General features: G+C 45.2%; 1 protein-coding gene across 1 annotated transcript in view; it reads left to right on the top strand.

The window, feature by feature from the left end:
• Positions 1 to 9,198: 9,198 nt before the first annotated feature.
• Positions 9,199 to 21,992, top strand: part of LOC138742736 (segment polarity protein dishevelled homolog DVL-3-like) — an 88,834-nt gene continuing 76,040 nt past the window's right edge. The window contains exons 1-2 of the mRNA XM_069897542.1: positions 9,199 to 9,217; positions 15,668 to 15,737. The gene's annotated coding sequence lies outside the window, so the exon portion shown is untranslated. The remainder of the gene's footprint in view (positions 9,218 to 15,667; positions 15,738 to 21,992) is intronic.

The following is a 21,992-nucleotide window of genomic DNA, read 5'->3' as shown; positions in this document are numbered from 1 at the left end:
CTCTGGGTTCCTCCCCCATTCGAAAGGCGTATGGGGTTTGGTGGGTTTCTTGGTCACATAAGTGTATTTGGTGAAGAAGACCGCAGAGCCCACCTCACTGACAAAAGACAAAGGAGGAAAAACCCAACCCCAACCAACCAATTTTCCCCTGCAACCGCTGTAACCGTGCCTGCCTGTCCGGTCCAGCGGTGACCCTGAGCTCCAGGCATCCGAGTCTCCCTCCTCGGACCCTGCTTTCCAACCCCCAATGCAATCAGGGATCTGTCAGCACCTGAGGCCCTTTGGGAGCCCTGTTCACCGTCGGCACCCTCACGGATCCCAGTCTTACAAAACGGAGCTTGTCTATAGAACCATAGCATGCTACAGCACAGAAAATTGGATATTTGGCCCCTCTAGTCTGTGCCAACCATCATCTCGCTAATCCCACTTACCTGCTCCCATTCCATAATCCTCCAGATCTCTCCTATCCATGTATCTATCCAATTTATTCTTAAAACCTAAGATTGACCCTCCATTTACCACAGATGGCAGCTCATTCCACACTCCCACCACTCTCTGAGTGAAGAACTTCCCCCTAATGTCCTCCTAAACCTTTCCCCTTTCAGCTTAAAACTATGACCTCATATTTATCTCCCCGAATCTAAGTGGAAAAGCCTATTTGCATCCATTCTGTCTACACCTCTCATAATCTTATAAACCTCAATCAAATCTCCCCTTATTCTTCTTCGCTTCAAGGAATAAAGTCCTAACCTGTTTAATCTTATCTTGCAACTCAACTCTGAAGACCCGGCAACATCTGAGTAAATCTTCTCTGCACTCTTTCAACCTTTTTGAAGTTAGGCGACCAGAACTTCACACAATATTCCAAATTTGGCCTCACCAATGTCTTGAACAACTTCAACATAACATCCCAACTCCTATACTCAGTACTTTGATTTTTAACGGTGAAAATTCCAAAAACTTTCTTTACAAACCTGTCCATGTGTGATGCCACCTTCAGGGAACAATGTATCTGTGTTCCCAGTTCTCTCTGCTCCTTCGCATTCTTCAGTGCCCAACAGCTAACTGTGTACATCTTACCTTGGTTTGCCCTTCCAAAATGCATTACCTCACACTTGTCTGCATTAAACTCCATCTGCCATTTATTGGCCCAATCTCCCAGTTGTCCCAGATTCCTCTGCAAGCTTCGAAAATATTCCTCACTGTCCTTAGCACCTCCTATCTTTATGTCATCACCAAACTTGCTGATCCAATCTACCATGTTATCATCTAAATCACTGATATAGACAACAAACCACAGTGGTCCCCACACAGATCTCTGAGGCACTTCTCACCGTCAACCTCCAAAGTTTAATCAGAACTTCCCTCCTTTATTGCAACAAATATGGAGTATTAAAGAAAAGGTTGGACAGGTATATGGATGAGAAGAAGATGGAGGGTTATGGGCATTGTGGGCATTGTGCAGGGAGGTGGGACTAGAAAGAGGTGTTTGGTTCGGTGCGGACTAGAAGGGCCTAATGGCCTGTTTCCGTGTTGTAATTGTTATATGTTATAACATTTGTAAGCTTTTGTAATTATTTGCTGTACCTTGTCAGCAAATCTTGTTACCCTATGCCCTGTAAAGACATTTGAGGACCCACCAGTTATCGTAAGGATAGACCACTACAGCACAGAAATGGGCCCTTTGGCCCTACAGATCTGTGCAAAACTATTTTTCTGCTTTGTCCCATTGACTCGGACCATCCCTCAAACCCTCCCACCTGTATACCCGTCCAAATTTTTCTTCCACATCAAAATAGTTAGCGATTATCCATTTAGCTCAACTCTATTTTACTTTTAACCAATTGCTTATTTATTTTACCCATCATATTGCCCTCAATGCACTATTGACTGTGCGGTAAACCAATTGCATGCCCTCTGGAATCCATGTACACCACATCTACCTGCTGCCCCTTTATCCATTATTGCAGTCTCAAAGCAAACTTGTCAACCTCTAGTTCCCTTTCATAAAAGTGCTTTATGATCAGTAAGAATGAGGTCGCTGTGTAATGAAGATGTGCCTGCCAGTGCACGTCTGTATGGTTTGTAGGAAAGGGCGGAGTGGAGTAGACCCACGTAATCTGCTGTTATTGATTATGACTGAAGATCGTGCATGGGACAGAACCCTGGGAGTTGAGGGTTATGGGGATAAGGCTGGAAAGGGGTACTGATAGTAGTGATCAGCCATGATCTGTAAAATGGCGGTGCTGGTTTGACGGGCCGAAGGGCCTACTCCAGCTCCTTTTGTCTATTGTCTATTGTTATCAGTATGCATTTTAACTACCTTTCTTTCCCACCCAACCAAGTCCCAGGGTATTTAATTTCTCACACTATCTTTCAAACAAACCCAACTCTTTGTGTTTTGATAGAGGGTCCAAACACAAAACGTTGACTGAACATTTCTACCCATGGACGCTACTTGACCCGCTGAGTCCCTCCAGCTTCTCACTGCTCATAGAGCAGCCCAGCGCCTGCAGCTTGTGTTTCTCCTTATGTTATCTGTTATTTGGACATGTCTTCTCCTGCTCCTTTGTCTTGATCCCAAATCCTTGTCATTATCTTGCTTCCTCTGACTTTGACCATTGTTTTTTCTCCCCTCTCTCCCTCTCTCCCTCTCTCCCTCTCTCCCTCTCTCCCTCTCTCCCTCTCTCCCTCTCTCCCTCTCTCCCTCTCTCCCTCTCTCCCTCTCTCCCTCTCTCCCTCTCTCCCTCTCTCCTTCTCTCCTTCTCTCCCCTCCCTCCCTCTCTCCTCCCTCCCACTCTCTCCTCCCTCCCACTCTCTCCTCCCTCCCACTCTCTCCTCCCTCCCACTCTCTCCTCCCTCCCACTCTCTCCTCCCTCCCACTCTCTCCTCCCTCCCACTCTCTCCTCCCTCCCACTCTCTCCTCCCTCCCACTCTCTCCTCCCTCCCACTCTCTCCTCCCTCCCACTCTCTCCTCCCTCCCACTCTCTCCTCCCTCCCACTCTCTCCTCCCTCCCACTCTCTCCTCCCTCCCACTCTCTCCTCCCTCCCACTCTCTCCTCCCTCCCACTCTCTCCTCCCTCCCACTCTCTCCTCCCTCCCACTCTCTCCTCCCTCCCACTCTCTCCTCCCTCCCACTCTCTCCTCCCTCCCACTCTCTCCTCCCTCCCACTCTCTCCTCCCTCCCACTCTCTCCTCCCTCCCACTCTCTCCTCCCTCCCACTCTCTCCTCCCTCCCACTCTCTCCTCCCTCCCACTCTCTCCTCCCTCCCTCTTCTCACACCCCCCCACCCCACATACAGATCTGTATTTGATGTCGGGAAGATTAAAGGTTATAGGTTCCAGATGCTGCCCCATGATATATTGCTGTGGTTGCGTCCCGATTTATACAGCAAATGTGTGCGTGAGTGCTTGGCTGTCTTGAGAGCAGTTGCTCTGCCTGTTCAATAACAATGGATGGACAAATGAGAGGGCTTTACATAGATGAACATGTGTGCTAACGAACAGAGCAGCTTCCAGGGATTCAGGTCTCTGCAATGATTTGACTTGAGCACTGGTTGGGGGCGGGTGGGGGGGAGGGGGTGGGGGCGCTGGGAGACAGTCACATAATGCCTGTATTTGTACTGCGGAAAGCATCCAAAAAGATGTTTCTGACCTCTGTACTTTCCAACCTATAATTACCAGTGTAAAGTGTACATCTGTCATCTAAATGCAGTGTAGGTGCTTGCACACATATCGCTGCAGCATGGTTGCAGAGCAGAGGCTGCAGGCCCCGGGTGGGACAGGTCTGTCGCAGGATTGGGTGTAGGAGTAGACCACTTGGACCTGAGTCTGCTCTGCTGTGCTTGATCCCGTGGTAACCTCAACCCCACATTCCCACCTATTCTGTATTGTTCATCAAGAATTTATGGATCTCTGTGTCTAGTATTTAAAGCCTTCACTTTCATCATCCTTTGGAGAGGAGCAAAAAAATAATTAAACTGCTGGAAGAACAGAACGTTAAGCAGCACGTGTGGAGGCAGAGAGATGGCTGGCACCATGACTGGCATGTCATAGAGCACAGAAACAGGCCCTTTGGCCCACGGAGTCTGCACCCCCTTTGATGGCAGGCTCACAAATCCCATTTCCCTGGACGTGGACTATGCCCTTCCTCTCCCTGCTTTTCAGGAGGAGATTTCTAAAGGCCTGTGCCGCACTTAGAGAAGAAATTTATTCTTGTCTCTATCTAAAATTGGCTACTCCTTGCTTTTAAACCAAAAGAGGAAACATTCTCTTGATCTTGCATCCCTCAGTTAAGTCAACTCTCATTTTTCTATAGCCATGAAGGTATAAACCTCGCCTTGCCAAGCTTTCTCAGAAGACAAGCACCCTCTTCCTTCTCTGGATAGGCCACTTCTGTATACACAAAGCAAGGCCTCCTTGGGTTCTCGATAAAGAAGATTGAATCTGATACAGCTCCAGAGAAATACAAGGTTGCCAGGAAAGAGCTTAAAAAGCACTTTGGAAAGCTAGAGGGGGCATTGTGTGAGCAGGATTAAGGAAGACCCCAAGGCATTCTCCAGTGTGTGAAGAACAAGGGGATAGGACCCACCAGAGATGATGGTGGAAACCGGCATGGAGTCAGAGGAAGTAGTGGAGATCCTCAAGAAGGACTGTACAGAGAAAAGGACTTGGGAAATTATGAAGATATCATAAAGTGGACTGAAACATTTGAGCATGTTGACAATAGAAAGGGGGAGTGTTGGAGCTTTTGAAAAACATCAAGTTGGATAAGTCATCAAGGCCACTGTGGGAAGCGAGGTAGGAGATGGCTGAGTCACTGGCACTGATCTTCACATTGTCTCCGAGGAATAGGTTTGGGTGATGATGAGAGGCATTGATCAAGCGGATGGACAGAGACTTTTCCCACTGCTGAAATGGTGAGCATGAGGGTGTGGGGGAGGGGGCATAGATTCAAAGCGCTTGGCAGCAAGTACAGGGCTGATGTAAGAGGCTAGTTCTTCACACCGAAGTGGTGGGTGCATGGAATGCACTGCCGGCAATGTGGGGAAAGAGCTTTTAAGAGATAGGTACATGGAACTGAGAAAAATGGAGGGGTATGCAGTAGGGAAATTCGAGGGAGTTGTTAAGAGTTAGTCATTAGGTTATCACAGCAGTGTGGGCTGGAGTTTGCACTGTGCTCTGTAGATTTGTATGTTAAAGGCATCACCTGAAAGATTGAATGGCCATTTCTGCTCACGGATCCTGTTTGGCCCACTCAGTTTCCCCAGCCTCTCTTTGTTTGCCACCGCGTTGTGGATTGGTAAAGATCTGACCTGCTTGCAACACATTATTGTCTTTGTTTAAGTAATGACCATTACTGAAGGCAGTACTTCAGGAGTGCTGTCACGGACAGCCGAGGTAACTGAAGCATAACCTCCCTGCATCCATATTCAATTGAAGAATAATATCCTGTTATCTTGTTGCTTGCTGTACCTGCATTTTGAGAACATTTGCTAGGATACCCAGACCCCTCTGCATCTTTGTTTTGTAGGTTTTTTTTTAAACAAAGTATCCGTTCAGCTGCAATAATAAAGAATTTTGGTTCATGTGTACACTGTACAATACATATGACAATGACCTTTAATTAATGGTTCTCAACCTTTTTCTTTCCACTCACATCCCACTTTAAGTCATCCCTATGCCAGGGATTGCTTAAGGTGGGATGTGAGTGGGAAGGGAAGGTTGAGAATCACTGCTCTAGACCCAATTGTTACTGAAATATTTGGCTTGAGAAAAATTGCCATTGGCCCATTTCCTTTGGAGATATGAAACCGTGCACATAACGAGTCAATGAGGGACGATTAAAACAGTGGTTTTCAAACTTTTTCTTTCTACCCACATCCCACCTTAAGCAATCCCTTCCAAATCTCAGAGCACCTATGGCATAGGGATTACTTAAAGTGGGATGTGAGTGGAAAGAAAAAGGTTGAGAACCACTGCTAAAACATTGTTATTGAATAACTCTATTGTCTCTCATCATTTAAAAAATATGTTTTTTTTTGTACTTCCTGGTAAAGTGGAAATTTTTTTGCATGTTCCTGTTTGACAGGCAATGTTGGGAAGGCCACATTTGGAAAATGGTGCAGTTTTGCTCATCTTGCAGTTGAAGGAATGCCATTGCTCCAATAGCTTAGGGGTTAGAGCTTAGGGGTTAGGGGTCATGAGTTTGTTCCTCGCTGGGGCCTCATTTCTGTGAGAGGTGCCGGGCAACGTGGTGACTCTCTGTCTTCCTTACGGTAGACAAAGTTAAAGAATTTTGTGTATGATACATTCTTAGTGTAGTGGCAGAAATACAAAAATATGTTGCTGGGTTTGGAAAGCTTCATTTGTAATGAGAGGCTGAATACTCGAGGACCATAGGAGGCTGAAGGGGTGACATTACAGTGGTATATAAAATCATAAAGAGAATAGATGCGGAGAATAGTCACAGCCCTTTTCCTCCTGTAGTCTCAATAAAGGATCCCTACCTAAAGAATCTGTGACTTTAGAAGAATGAGGGTTTCTTATAGAAACATAAAATTGTGAAAGGCATAGGTAAGATGGAGATAGGGAAGTTGTTCCCATTGGTGGGGGAGACCAGACGTAGCCTTGAGATTCAGGGAAGTAGATTTAGGATGTAGATGAGGAGGAACTGGTGAATCTGTGGAATTTGCTGCCAATTAAAGCAGTGGAGGTGACCTCAGTAAATATATTTAAAACAAGGGTTGGATAGATTTCTACATGGATATGGGGAAAAAGACAGGTAGGTGGAGATGAGCCTATGATCACATCAGCCATGATCACATTGAATGGTGGAGCAGCTTGATGGGCCGGATGGCCAACTCATGCTCCAATTTCTTATGTTCGTTATGTTCTTACCTTTATCCACTTCTCCCTTCCTACCAATTGCCCCCCAGGAATCTAAGCCTGTGACTGCAGGAAATGCTACACTTATACTGACACCTCCTCCCTCACCACCATTCGGGGCCCCAAACTGACCTTCCAAGAGAAGCAGCACTTCATCTGTAGGAGTCATTTACTGCATCCGGTGCTCCCGATGTGAACTCCTCAACGTCGGAGAGACAGGGCGCAGATGTAGAGATTGCTTCGTTGAGCACCTTTGCTCTGTCCTTTGAAACAGCAAGGACCTCCCAGTGGCTAACCCTTTTAATTCCACATACCATCTGCCACATTGACATGTCTGTCCGTGGCCTCATGTACTGGCAAATTGAGGCCACCTGGAAAAATTGGAGGAAGAACACTTTATGTTCAGTCTCTAACCAGATGGTTTCAATATAGGCTTTTCAAAATTCCATTAACCCACTCCCGATCTCTCTTTCCCCCCAACATCCTCCAGATTTTCACCATTATGAATTTAGGTGCTATGCTGCTGACCTCCTGAATCAATTTGGAGTTTCCCAATTCTTGTGCTATTTAAATGCAACTCTTTCGGAAGGTGCTAGAACGTCTCAGGAGCTCGAGTGGCACCTGTGGAGGGCCAAGGGGTTCATGTTTTCGGTCACTCACAACTGGGAGAAGTTGGAATCCAAAGAGGTTTTGCTGTAGGGAAGGGAAGGAGGGATGCAGGGAGTGCCTGAGAGAGAGAGTGGAGATTGGGGGTGGGGGGGTTGGGACTGAATTACACAACTGGTGGCGGTGCTGTGTGAGAGGGGGTGATGTAGGCCCTTGACTGGGGCAGGTGTTTGTAAGAAGAGACCAATGAAAGGAGCAAAGTTGGGGATGAAATAAACATTAACTGTTCCTTCTGCCGTGACGCAGTAAGTTCTTCGAATCACAAAGGTACAAGAGCCCATTTGGCCCTTTGTTTCAACGATAGTTCAAGTTTATTGATTGGAGCTAAGTCCACAGCCAGATCAATCATGATCTTGTTGAAAGGCAGAGCAGGCTCGATGGGCCAAATGGCCAACCCTATTTCTTATGTTCTTATTGTCACATGTACCAAAAATGCAATGATAGAGGTTGTTTTGCAAGTAGACCAGTTAGGCATCTCGTACATAGCATAAGTTAGGCACAGTACAGAAGTGTAGAGATACAGAGAGAGTCAGTTGGCGCAGAGCAAAGGCAGTGTCATTTAAGTTCCGGTGTGTGATATTGGCAAGAAAGAAAGTCTCCTTGAATCTGATTCTCCTTTTCAATGTTCTCCCATCTCCCGGGGTGAAGCGAGGGTGGACGGGGTGAGGTGGGTCTTTTTAATTCATTGGCTACTTTTCCAAGGCAGTGGGTGCTATGGATGCAGAAGATCTGCCCTTTGTCCCATTTCCCTCGATCTTTACCAGTGGTGATGTAAAGTCCAATGCCTTCTAGTGAGGAGCCAATTCCAGTCTCGCCCGGCCCAAACTTTCCACTTCACCTCTTTATTTCTGCTTTTCTCCCATCCTCGCTATTTTGCATTCTCCTCGGCCAATCTGCCACCTCCTACTCTTTATCCAGCTCAGTTATTTACTACATACCACAAGATACTGTGAGCCAACTCTGAGGTTTGGCCTTCCTTTCTCTTGGAAAGCACCAGACTGCAGTCTTCTTGAGCTTGGTTGGAAGTTCCCAAATGGAGCTTGAAGTTGGAGGGGGATTTTATACTGTATTTGCTCATGTAATTGTTGAATTCTTTGGCCAAAAAAAGAGGGGGTAGGTCGACTTTTACACGGGTCAAACTTTTGTCCTTAGTAAGTATCTGTGTCACTCAAGGCCTCAGGAGCTTGGATGGCTAGGACCAAGTGCAAGTCCACAGTCAGGACATCAGGAACTTGGATTAGTGAGCGGCTTGGGTGTTGGGAGTTCAATGGTGAATGGTCGGGGCGAGGATTCGCAGTCAGGAACTCAGTTGGGTGGGTGAGAGATGGGATGTTGGGAACTAGAATGGGTGGGTGGTCAGGACTAAGAAAAGGGGGAGGGTCGACTTTTTCATGGTATTTAAATTACACGAGTATATACAGTAGTCCTTCTTCAATACAAACATGTTCTGGTTATTCGGAGAGGAAAAGAAAACAGGGTGATGTTGGGAACGTGTCCTGCAGTTTAGGATTGGGCAGTGCTGCTGCCTGGCTAAAGTTCTTCAGGGGCTAATAAAATGTTCCATTCCATTCCTTGTCCTCCTCCAGAGATGAGGGATACCTGCCCTGTGGCACCATTGACCCTGGAGAGGAGTGTGATCTTTTAACATCCAGACTGAAACAGAGTGAGTGTGGGTCATCTCTCCCCTTCCCCCCCCCCCCCCCCCCCCCCCCAAATTTGGCTCCAAAACCCCTCTATTGACATGCAGGGCAGAGCTCCATTCCTTCAGCTGACGTAGCGTGATGCCAGATGGCACGGTGACGATACAGTACTCCGCAGTCAGACAAATGAAAGCTGCTCTACAGGAGGTCACCACTGCTCCAGTTCTCATCAAGCACATTGAACGAGGAGGGGCCTGCTCTTGTGTTTATCAGCAGGGCTGCAGGACTCTACAAGGCGAGCGATGGCCTGTGAACTGAAAGGAACAGAAAACCAATCAGAGACAGGGCTTTCAGTAACAATGCAATACACAAACGTGCTGGAGAAACTCGGGTCACACAGCATCCGTAGGAAGTAAAGGGTGGCACGGTTGGCATAGCAGTTAGCGCAATGCCTTTACAACGCCAGCGATCGGGGATGGGGTTTGATCCCCATGCTGTCTGTAAGGAGTTTGTATGTCCTCCCCGTGTTTGCGGTTTCCTCCCACCGTTCGAAGCGTACTGGGGTGTAGGTTAATTGGGTGCAAATTGGCCGGAATGGACTTGTGGGCCGAAACGACCTGGTACTGCGCTGTATGTCTAAATTAAATTAAAATTAAATATTTTGGGCCTGAGCCCTTTAACAGGTTTAGGCCAAAACAGGCAGGTGGGTGAATAAAAAGAGTGGGGGGGGGGGTGGTGGAGGAGAGAAGGGGAAGGAGCACCTGATAACAGGTCAGAGGTAATAGGTGGATGCAGGTGGGAGGGTGGAAGAGTTAAAAAAAAGAGAAATGATGGGGGGAGAGGGTGTCCTTTCACTAACATTATGGTTGATCATCTATTTCGACCATTTTAAGTCTGTTCAGCTAATATGGTGAGAACGGTTCTTCTCGTTATCAAGAGCGATTGGCACCACCACAGAGTGTAGAGTTAGAATGGCAAAGAAAAATCAATTAGGCAGAGTGATCACCCTGTGGGGGCTTCATTCAGAAGCCTGATGGCTGCGGGGAAGAACTTGTCTGTGTGATTTCACAGTCCCGAGCCTTCTCCTCGATGGATGAGAAGAGTGTGTGTTTGGGGTGTACTGAGACCTTCGGTACTTTGGCTGTCTTTCTGATAAAGGTCTTTCTATCCTTGGAGGGAAGTTTCCCGTCAAACCCCACAAACCTGCTATTTTCTTGCCAGAATGAGACTTGAATACACTAATTTATTGTGGGTGTGGAGCCTTCTGATTTGGAGAACTCAAGTGAATTGAAATCATCTGAGAAACGTCTCTCCCTCGTTTCCTTCCTAGTTGAACCTTTATCCTGAGTCACTGCACCTTGGTTCAGAGAGTAATATTTCATAATGGCCTGTTAAGTTTTCTTAAGAATTCTTCAAATAATAGTGCAATCAATTTAGAATGAACGTTTCATTACTGGTTGAGAATGAGTTAGTCATGTATTGTGCAATGTAAATGTGCACCAAATTTCTTGCTTGCTGCAGCCAAACAGGTATTTTGAAAACATTTTGTATTTAAATTTTAAATTTTTAAATGTAACTGCTAAAATTTACAGGCCCATTTGGCCCACGAGCCCGTGGTGCCCAAATAACCTACATTTTTGAAGGGTGGGAGGAAACCGGAGTTCCTGGGCAAAACCCACGTAGAGAAACGGGGAGAATGTACAAACCCCTTACAGACAGTGCAGGATTTGAACCCCGGACCGATAGATGGCGCTGTAACAGCGTAACGCTAACTGGTACGCCCACTGTGCCGCCCTTAACAACTATGATTTAAAAATAAATTGGAGGAGATGATAAATACATAATAAACATTCTCAGTATCCTCGTGGCAAGGGCAACACAGTTAGCTCAGTGGTTAGCGAGCACCGGCGACCTGGGTTCAAATCCAGCGCTGTCTGTAAGGAGTTTGTACATTCTCCCATTGTCTGCAGGGGCTTTATTCAGGCCCTCCAGTTTCCTCTCATCCTCCACAATCTACAGGCTCTTTGGTCAACTTGGTGTAATTGGGCAGCACGAGTTTTAATGGCTGGAATTTGCTTTACTCTGTTGTAAATTAAAAAACCAATGGAGCCATTGAAATATTGTTCAGATGCAACTGAAAAGACAAAAATAATTGTAGGTGGTGGAAATATGAAGGTGGGGGAGAGGATGAGGGAGGAGCACAGGCTATCAGGTGACAGGTGGAAACAGATGGGATGGGGGGGGAGAGAGAAAAGTGCCGAGAGGTGATAGCGTAGGGGGAAGAGGGCTGAGAAAGGTGCTCTCTGGTTGGAGATGGGAAGGGGGTGGGGTGCTCGAGGCAGGGAGTCAGAGGGGTGAGAGAATGGGGGAGGGGGTTACTGGTATTGATTGGTATTGGAGAAATTGGTATTGATGCTGACAGCTGAGACGGGATACTCGGTGGTGTTCCTCCGATTTATGTGTGGCCGCAACCTGGCAGTACACAAGGCCACGCACAGACGTAGGCCAAATCTCAATGCTTTTCCAAGGTTACATTTGGTAAAATGGTTAAGCTGGAGGAGTAATGAGCAAAATCAAATTGCCTCAATAAATATTAGTTTAATATTCTCTTGAAAGTCAGAAGGAGTGGTATTACAGTGAGCTGTGGTCTGTGGTGTTGTCTTGACTAGAGCTGTGATTTTTACCACAGTTTCTTGTATCGGTATCTCGGCCTCTGCCACTTCCTGCCCTTGCATAAGTTGCCAGGCAAAGTGAGGAAGGTGAAAACACAATGTGGAGAAACTCAGCAGGTCAAACACTCTACTTGAGTCCGAAACATTGTTATATATCTTTATCTTTGCTACATAAAGGACACTGTTTGACTTGCAGAATCTCCCCTGCTTTGTGTTTTTACTTCAACCACAGTGTCTGCAGACTTTCGTGTTATAAACTGAGGAAGGTTTCTCCCTTCCCGAAAGGCCGTCCTTAATCTGACAAGTGCATCCAGTGCTTTGAATGCCTTGGCTTCAGCTCAGGCTCGACGGCCGGTCAGGAGTGTAAGGAGGACTCAGGACACTTAATTACGGCACCTGGGAGTTTCCTCAATTACTCCGGTTTTGTTTAGTGCTCGATTTAATGAGTGTTTTGTTGACTGAAATTGGAATTGTTCAGAAATTTTAAGCAATTGTTTTAACAGTAGAACAAAGAGGACAAATGGCCTGCCTTCAGATGTGGAGATGGAACTGACCTAAACTCGTAGTGGTGAATTATCTTAACACTAATTTCAAGTTTATTGTAATCTGACTGTACACGTACAACCATATGAAATGGCGTTTCTCCGGACCACGGTGTACCTTTTTCACACAGCACATAAGAATCAAATAAAAATATAATATAAAATAAATATTTTGAAATAATTTACTGTTTCATTTACAAGAGACCCAAGGTTACAGAATATGGTTCATCAATCTTGCAGCCTGCGGGAACCAGGTCGTCCTGATTTTGATGCTCTTGTTCCTCCTTCCTGATGGTAGTGGGTCAAAGATCATGTATGATGGATGGTGGAGATCATTATTATTCTTTGAGCCCTACTTAAGCAACGCTTCCAGTGAATGCATCAACAGAGGAAAGGGAGACAGACCCCAGTGATCTCAGCCGTTTTGATGACCCTCTGTATTGAGTTTGGGTCTGAACCTTTGCAGTGACACAGTGATGCAGCCAGACAGGATGCTCTCAAATGTTGCACTTATAAAATGTAACCAAGATGGGGGCTGGTAGCCTTGCCCTCCGCAACCTCCCTCAGAAGTATATTTGCTGCTGAGCCTTCCTGACTACTGAGGATGTGTTGTGGATCCAGGATAGGTTGTCCATCACACCACCCCCGCCCCTCCCCCCACCCAAAGGAACTTTGGTCTCCATTCTCTTAAGATTGAAGAACAAAATATTGGGAAATGAAGAATAGAATGAAAGATGGTCTATAAGGAACTCCCTAAGGATGAATCTCTGGAATCTTCCTTGAAATAACAGAAGCACAAAAGGGCAACATGATGGACATATGCATTCAGACAGATGCTGTAAATACTGACTGATTATATTTATTCTACCTGAAATGAGGGACTAGTTAGGAATAAACCAATCCGTTGGGCTTGGAGTTACATTATAGTCTGACTGGATGGCATATTTCCTTTCGTGAACGGTGTTTATGAGCCAGGTACATTTCTGCAATGTCGTCTTGCTATTCTTGTGAGACTTGGTTTTCATTCCAGCCTTATTTAGTTTGACACTCAAACAATTAACATGCTGGAAATTTTTTTAACTGGACTATCCTATGGTGTTTCAAAACATATCAACTTTGGTAGTTTTGCATTAATTAGAACAAATATCAATCACTTTATTCAAAATCTATTGCCTTGAAGAGGACAGGGAAGTGGAGAGGCTTAACGAAGACCTTCTCAAATGTGGATAACAGGTGTTTGAAGAAGAGAGGCAATTGGTGCAACTATTAAGCTGGGGAAAGCCAAAAATGGAATGTAGATATTGCGGAAGCTTTAGGGCTGGAGGAGGATCTTGCCCTTCAAGATCTTGGAATCATTTGGTTGAGGTGGTGAGTGACTGGTGAACGGAACTCTCCGTAGGGTAGAATTAAAGGTACACAGTTTTGATGAGCTCAAGTTCGCACTCTTAGATGCTAGTCAGGAATGTTGGAATGGCTGAGTGAAATGTCGGGGGGTGAGTTTCAGCAGGTAAATGAGCTGAGGTAGGATCGTGGATAAAGAAATCTCTGTAGGTAAAAGCAGAGTTTCTAAAAGAGAGGAGATAGACCTGCAAGGCAAGGTTTTGAATCATGGTCCTCCAAGAGCAATCAGCTGTTGGTTTGGGAAACGAAGCTTGGAGCTAGCACAGGAGTTTTGTGATTTAGCTACTGGGATGAAAAACCTGTCCTACAAGCAAAGAATTAATAGAATGGGCCAATATTCTCTGCAGGTCAGAAGAAGAAGCAATGATCTTGCCAACTCTGAAATTATACTCTTGTTGAACTTGGATTGTATTCTCAAGGGGAAAGATAAAAGATAAAATTCTGTGGGTAAACAAGAAAAAATAGTCTATAAAAGTGTACTGCAGATAAAATTCTTCACTGAGACGAGAAAAATGTTTTCACTCGTGTTGTGATGAACCTTTGGAATTTGGAGAATAACACTGGACGACACATTTTTTCAAAAAGTTTGCTTCCTGAAAAAAATTTGGAGATTATGATAGAAAACTTCAAGCTGAACGCAAAGATAATTTCAGATTTAGTGTTTCACGTAGGAAGTTGGAGAAATGTTAAATTAACTTTTATTAATCCCAAAATGATGCTGACACATTGCGTGAGTTCAACTGACTGAAAAATGTTTTGCCACCGATTTTCGTTTGAATTCGGCATCTGATGCCTCTCGTGTCAGTGTTCAACATTGATGGGTTCCAGTTGCCCTGATATCGCTTTTCCAGAGTCGCAATGTCCTGGTGAAACCTTTCACAATGTTCGTCACCAAGATCAGCGAGGAAGAAGTCCAAGTACAAATGTAGAAAATGAATTTTCAATGACATATTCATGGTTTTGTATGCTTGTAATAGACAAAATATGACAGGAAATCTCAAAAATATGTTATATCTAAAAAATGGTACGTGATAGGAAAGTTTTAAGGGGATTTTCATGACCAGGAGCCCCAGACTCAATAAAATGCACCCAAACGTTTTCAGGAAGCAAAATCTTCGTTGTCCAGCGTAAGGAATACAAAGTTGTTGATCAGTAGTGTCTGGGGCACGGAGATGCCAGATGCCAGATGCTGGAATCTGGTGAATAGATGGTAGGTTCTGACCTGAGGTGTTGTCAGTCTTTCTCCTTCCAATACAGCTTGACCCGCTGAGGTTCATTAGCAAGATTGTTGTTTACTTTTTACATCCCTGACGTAGTTTGACACTAGATGCAAGTGATGCATCTTTCAAAAGCTCCGAATATATTTCCACAGTTCATAGAACACTATAGCACAGAATCAGGCCCTTCAGCCCATGTGGTCTGAGCCTTCTGGTTTTGCCTAGTCCCATCAACCAGGACTGTGGCTCCCAATACCCCTCCCCAAATCTTGTGTCAAAATCTATCCTGCGTCCATCACCTCTGGTGCAGCTTGTTCCACACTCTCTGTGTGGAGAAGATCCCCCTTAAATGGGCGGCACGATTAACATAGTAGTTAGTGCAACGCTGTTACAGCGCCACCAATCCTGCACTGTCTGTAAGGAGTTTGTACATTCTCCCCATGCCTGCGTGGGTTTTCCCTGGGGGGGCTCTGGTTTCTTCCCACAGTTCAAAACATACCGGGGGTTGTAGGAGATTTGGGCTTAATTTGGCGGGACGGGCTCTAGTTCTTGTCTTGCCTTCCCTCGGACGTGATGGTTCTTTACAGGTGATGTGCGAGTGGGTGTTCAGAAATAGTAAATGTGTCTCCATTTTCCCACAGGGTGGTGAAGGAAGAGATATCTGATGACAATGCCAGATTGCCCTGCTTCAATGGGCGTGTGGTATCATGGGTGAGTAGTTTTTATTGATTTTTAACTGGTTTGCAATCTTGACAGCAAAGTCTTGGATACCAGGCGATGGAATCCATGCTGGTCAATGTTTGTGCTCTGTGTGTCTCCCCTACGAGTCTGCGTGGGATTCCTCTGGGGTGGCAGCAGTGCTGAATGGGGTGGACTCTGACCGGAGTGCATTAGAAGGTTCAAAAAGTGAATTAGCGCAGAGTTTTAGTTTTATAAATATATTGATACATGTCAGCTGAGCTTACAAAAAATGTTTTTGTTGTTCTAACTAACTACAGGGATAGTTTTATTTTTTTTTTAATTTCTGCTGAAACACTGCACAAAAATTTTATAGACAGTCATTTTGGTGTCACCCCCCTCTGATAGTATCACCCGGTGAGGTCCCCACCCCAGTGATGTCAGTGCTCTCCTGGGAACTCCAACAGTGGTGTCTTATGGTTGGACTAATTGGCCTCCAAATTACAACTACGAGTCCAACCAGTGAATTTCAGGGTTTGATGCCACACTCAACTGGTGCTGAGATGTCAAGGAGAGTCACATTCTTACCTCCCCTCGGGAATTTTGTTCCATGTTTGGGGGGTTGGCAGTCCTGATAAACCCAGCAACAGACATCATTGGGCAGGTTAATGGTAATTAAATTCCACTCGGAAAGTTGGGTGAGGATTCGTTGGAGAATATACAACAAAATGCTGGAAGAACTCTGCACGTCACACAGTGTCCAGGCCAAGATATACAACCAGCATTTTGGGTCTGAGCCCTTCGTCAAGGTGATAAGCAAAAAGCAGGCAGGCATCTGAATAAATAGGTTGGGGGGGGGGGGAGGAAGGAGGAAGGGGCAGAGGGAGGAGCACAGGCCATCAACCGAGACGCTAAAGAAGGGGAGAGAGAAAAACCGAATTGCTAGAGGATAAGGGAGTAGCTCTGGAAATACAGAGTAGGAGGAAAGGAGATGGAGGAATGGGGAAAGTGAGAGATGAGGGGGACTAAAGGAAACCAGAGAAGTCACTGTTAATGCCATCCAGTTGGTGGGTCCCTATTTTATGAGTGGTCTCAGTCTGGCAGTGCACAAGACCATGGACAGGGAATGGGGCGGAGAATTGAAATGGGTTTCCACTGGGAGATCCCTCATTAGTTGGTCTGGTCTGCTTTTTATAAACAGGGTGCATGTTGATGACTTTTCAGGTTGTCAGACCAGTGTTTGACTGTTTCTGGATCTTCTGTACTGCAGCTGGGGCGTTGACTGGTCCCAAGCCTATGGTTCAATCAAATGAGCTGATGTTGACACTTTAAAAGAACTCCAGATGTGATCATCTGATGAAGCATGAATGCAAATATTTTAGCCTTGCCTTTGGCACTCACAAGGCCGTGTCCTGCTAACATTGACGATGAGAATGTTCTTGGAACTCTTTCTTCCCATGAGTTCTTGACCGGTTCTGGGCCCATTGTGGAACTTTGATCTCATCCACTGATTGTGGGAAAGATGAACACTTGTACTTCCTTGTGATGTAGCAGAATCAGAATTTATTGTTATAAATGTCATAAAATTTGTTATTTTAGCAGTTGCATTTTACATTTTTTTAAAAATTCATGCAAAAAAAGAACAAGTGAGGTGGTCTCTGTGGTTCATTGTCCATTCAGAAATCTGATGGTGGGGGAGGAAGAAGCTGTTTTTTGTACCATTTGGTGCTCGTCTTCAGGCTCCTGTACCTCCTTCCAAATGGTAGCAATAGGAAGAGGGCATGGCCTAGGTGGTGGGGGGCCTTGATGATAGAGGCTGCTTATTTGAGACACCTCCTCTTGTAGTAGGAGTGAAGACTGATGCTCATGGTGGCGCTGGCTGAGTTCACAACTCTGTAGTCTTTTCCTGTCCTGTGCATTGGCACCTCTGTACCAGACAGTGATGCAACCAGTCAAACAGCTCTCCACAGTACACTGTAGAAAATTCCAAGAGTCTTTGCTGGCATTCCAAATCTCCTCAAATTCCTCACAAAGTACAGCAGAGGGCCAATTGACTCACTGAGCTCATGCCCTCACTCTGAACCATCCCATGCCCTTATCGATTTCATCTATTCTCTCTCACATGCCTTCCCTGATTCTCCTGCCACCCACAACTTGCCTAATGAGCAGTTTTCTGAGATGTGGGGGAAGCCTGTGCAGTCACAGGGAAGACGAATTCCACACCGAGATCCCATTGGAAGTCTAAATTGAAGCCAGCTCACTGGACCTGAGAGAAAGGTGCACTCCCTGCTACCCACCGTGCCACCCAGATACATTGCATGCTGTTCTTGATGCAAGCTGAAGGACCAAGAGCACAGGAGCAGGAATAGACCATGAGGCCATTCAAGCTTCCCCCACCATTCACACCTTGATGAAACGCTCAAGCCTGAGACATTGGTAATGCATCTTTATTTTTGCTACAAATAGTAACTGTTTAACCAGCTGAGTTGTAACTCCATTGTGTTTCTACTATAATCATGGCTGATTTTCTCTTGCTGAACTCTGTGCTGGTACCCCACAGCCTTTGATCCCCAAAAAGTGATCCCCTAATAATCTAACCTCCATAAACCCTCTGCAATAGAATATTCCAGAGGTCCATTACCCTCTGTGAGAAGTTTCTAATGACCTTGGATTTGAATAGCCATTGCCTTGAAACCTTAAGCCTTGATCAAGGGGACACTCCCACCAGTGGAAACATCTCGACATCTCTTCATTGCCTCCCTTGGATCTTGAACGTTTGGAGGGGAGCCATTTGAACAAGCAGCCTTTGTTTTCCTGCACTCCAAAGATAATAGAGTAGGCAGCCAAGGGCTGGGTGATGTTGAAGGTGTTTGACACGCTTGCCTTTGTCGGTCATGGCATTAAATGCAAGAGTTGAGACGTTGTGTTATAGCTGGAGAATATAGCCTCTTTCAAACTTGCAAGTGGTCCTAGGAATTAACGGCTATCGGCCTTTAAAGTGCCTATATTATGAAAGGAAAATTGTCTCAACACCGGCGTCAGATTACACCATCTCACGATGGGAATTGATGGCCTCAACCCCTAGTATCCCTGGTGTCTGCAGATAGGCAAGTGTAGAATGAGCAATTGCATTGTGGGATTGAAATGACCTAAGTTTTTGCATGAGTGCAGGAATGTGAAGAAAGAAAAGATTAAAATGAAGGTATAAACTTTGCCGTGGGAAAGTCACAGCAGGAGAGAGGGAGGAAATAAATAGCAATAGCAGACAATTTTTAAACAATGTGGGGAAGTTGGTAAAGCAACAGTGCACCATTTATAAAGGCCATAGGGAAAAGCAATGGGAAACCTGATTTCCCAGAATGCCGTGCAGCAGAGAAACCCCTCCATGAGTGCTCTGTGCATGCAGCTGTATACATAGCCCTTTCTCTGCTTCACAGAATTCTGGGAGGGCAGGTTCACATCGCTTTTTCCCCACTATATTTCTGTTGTGTGCAATCGTGCGACCAATTTTCCCACAGAATTTATAAATTGTGCGCTATAGCGCATCCAACCTTCCCACGCTGTTTAAAAATTGTCCTCAATTGCTATTTATTATTCGCACTTTCTCTCGGTCCCTTATAAAGGTTTATGTAGGTTGGCACAACAACAACGGGCTGAAAGGCTTACTGTACATAAAATTTAATTATGTTATAATTAGTCATGATTAACTTTGATATAAGATCATAATACGTTGATCAGGATTTAGGGCAGGTCCACCATCACTCGATGTGACATCACAGCACCAGTAGAAGGTAGAACAGTCCTAACCCTGGGGATGGTTCCTTGCAGTGTGAACACTGTCCCAGATAGGAGGGGTCAAGTGTGAAAATCCAAAGCCCCCATTCCTATCCCGGGACACTGAACAGCCGATTTAGTGGGATACAAGTGTGAAAGCAGCTAAAGATACATCTCCAACGTTTCAGGCTTGAGTCCTTCATTAAGGGCTCAAGCCTGAAACATTGTTTTAGTATCTTTATCTTTGCTACATAAAGTACACTGTTTGACCTGTGGAGTTTCTCCAGCTTTAATATCAACTACGGCGTCTACAGACATTTGAGGAGTATTGTGCAGTTTTGGTCACCCATTTCTCGAAAAAATGTCATGAAGTTGCCAGTTTGTAGTGGGAGGTTTGCCAGGAGAAATAGCCACACCTCCTCACACTACAAGAGAAGGAGTGGTTCACTGTGTTGTTCTGATTTCAGAATCCGAAGGCTAATCCCCAAGCACCAGGTATCCAAAACAAAGAGAAAGAGCAGGATTACGATATGAATGGTTGCGTGTTGACGACACCTGATCCCCATTCAGTAGTTCGGAGCTTCAGTGGGTCAGAATGTTCCTTTACACGTCACTAGTTGGTTCCAAGCCGGTCAAATTCTGAGAGGAAGAATCAAAATGTATTGTCATGAACCCTGTCACGAAATTCGTTGTTATATTACAGTAAATTACATTTTTAAAAAATTAGTGCAGAAGAAAGGGAGAGGCCAGAGAGTGGTAGTGGAAAATTGTCTGTCAGGTTGGAGGCCGGTGACCAGTGGTGTGCCTCAGGGATCTGTATTGGGCCCATTGTTGTTCGTTATATACATTAATGATCTAGATGATGGGGTGGTGAATTGGATTAGTAAATATGCAGACGATACTAAGATAGGTGGAATAGTGGATAATGAAGAAGGTTTTCAAGGATTGCAGAGGGATTTGGGCTGCTTAGAAAAGTGGGCTGAAAAATGGCAGATGGAATTTAATGCTGATAAGTGTGAGGTGCTTCATTTTGGTAAGAAGAATCAGAATAGGACATACGTAGTAAATGGGAGAGCATTGAGGAATACAGAAGAGCAGAAAGATTTAGGAGTAACGGTACATCGTTCCCTGAAGGTAGAAACTCACGTGAATAGGGTGGTGAAGAAGGCTTTTAGTATGCTGGCCTTTATCAATCATTGCATGGAATATAGGAGTTGGGAGGTGATGTTGAGATTGTATAAGGCTTTGGTGCGGCCTAATTTGGAGTTCTGTGTGCAGTTCTGGTCGCCTAATTATAGGAAGGATATAAACAGAGTGGAGAGAGTGCAGAGAAGGTTTACCAGAATGTTACCTGGGTTTAAGCATCTAGAGTACACGGAGAGATTGGGCAGATTAGGTCTTTATTCTTTGGAGTGTAGAAGGTTGAGAGGGGATTTGATAGAGGTATTTAAGATTATGAAAGGGATAGACAGAGTGGATGTGGATAGACTATTTCCATTAAGAGTAGGAGAGATTGAAACAAGAGGACATGAGTTAAGAGTTAAGGGGCAGAGGTTTAGAGGTAACATGAGGGGGAACTTCTTTACTCAGAGAGTGGTAGCGGTGTGGAATGAGCTTCCGGGAGAAATAGTGGTGGCAGAGTCAATTTTATTATTTAAGAAAAAGCTGGACAGGTATATGGATGAGAAGAAGGTGGAGGGTTATGGGCATTGTGCAGGGAGGTGGGACTAGAGAGGGGTGTTTGGTTCGGTGCGGACTAGAAGGGCCTAATGGCCTGTTTCCGTGCTGTAATTGTTATGTTATATATATATATATTTAGAAGAGAAAGCGAGGTCGTGTCTGTGGTTCATTGTCCATTCAGAAATTTGGTGGCAGAGGGGAAGAAGCTGTTTTTATACCATTGGATGCTCGTCTTCAGGCTCCTATTCCTCCTTCCTGATGGTAGCAGTGAGAAAAGCTCATAGTCAGGGTGGTTGAGAGCCCTTGAGGATAGAGGCTGCTTTCTTGAGACACCGACTCTTGTAGATGTCCTTAATCGAGTGAAGACTGCTGCCCGTGATGGTGCTGGCTGAGTTCACAACCCTCTGTAGCCTTTCCCTGTCCTGTGAAAATTGACAACAGACAGTGATGCAACCAGTCAGAATGCTCTTGACGCAACACCTGTAGAAATTTGCAAGAATCTTTGATGACATAACAAATCTCAAACACCTCATGAAGTCTAGCCACTGGTGAGCCTTCTTCATGATTGCATTGACATGGACGCCCTCGGATACATCTTCAGAGATGTAGATACACAGGAATTTAAAGGTTTTTTTTTACCCTTTCCACTGCTAACCCCTCGATAGGGACTTGTTCGTGTTCTCTTGATTTCGCTCTCCTGAAGTCCACAATGGGTTCCTGAGATTTGCTTGCGTTGAGTGCAAGATTGTTGTGACATCACTCTTAACTAGATTTCAATATTTCCATACCATTTGGCCCCTTCTATGTGGGTCCACAGGACAATCCCATTCCTCA

The sequence above is a fragment of the Narcine bancroftii genome, chromosome 9 (assembly GCF_036971445.1).
Source record: "Narcine bancroftii isolate sNarBan1 chromosome 9, sNarBan1.hap1, whole genome shotgun sequence".
In the NCBI taxonomy this organism is placed as follows: domain Eukaryota; kingdom Metazoa; phylum Chordata; class Chondrichthyes; order Torpediniformes; family Narcinidae; genus Narcine; species Narcine bancroftii.
The sequence above is the reverse complement of the archived record's forward strand: the minus strand, read 5'-3'. Positions and strand labels throughout refer to the sequence as shown.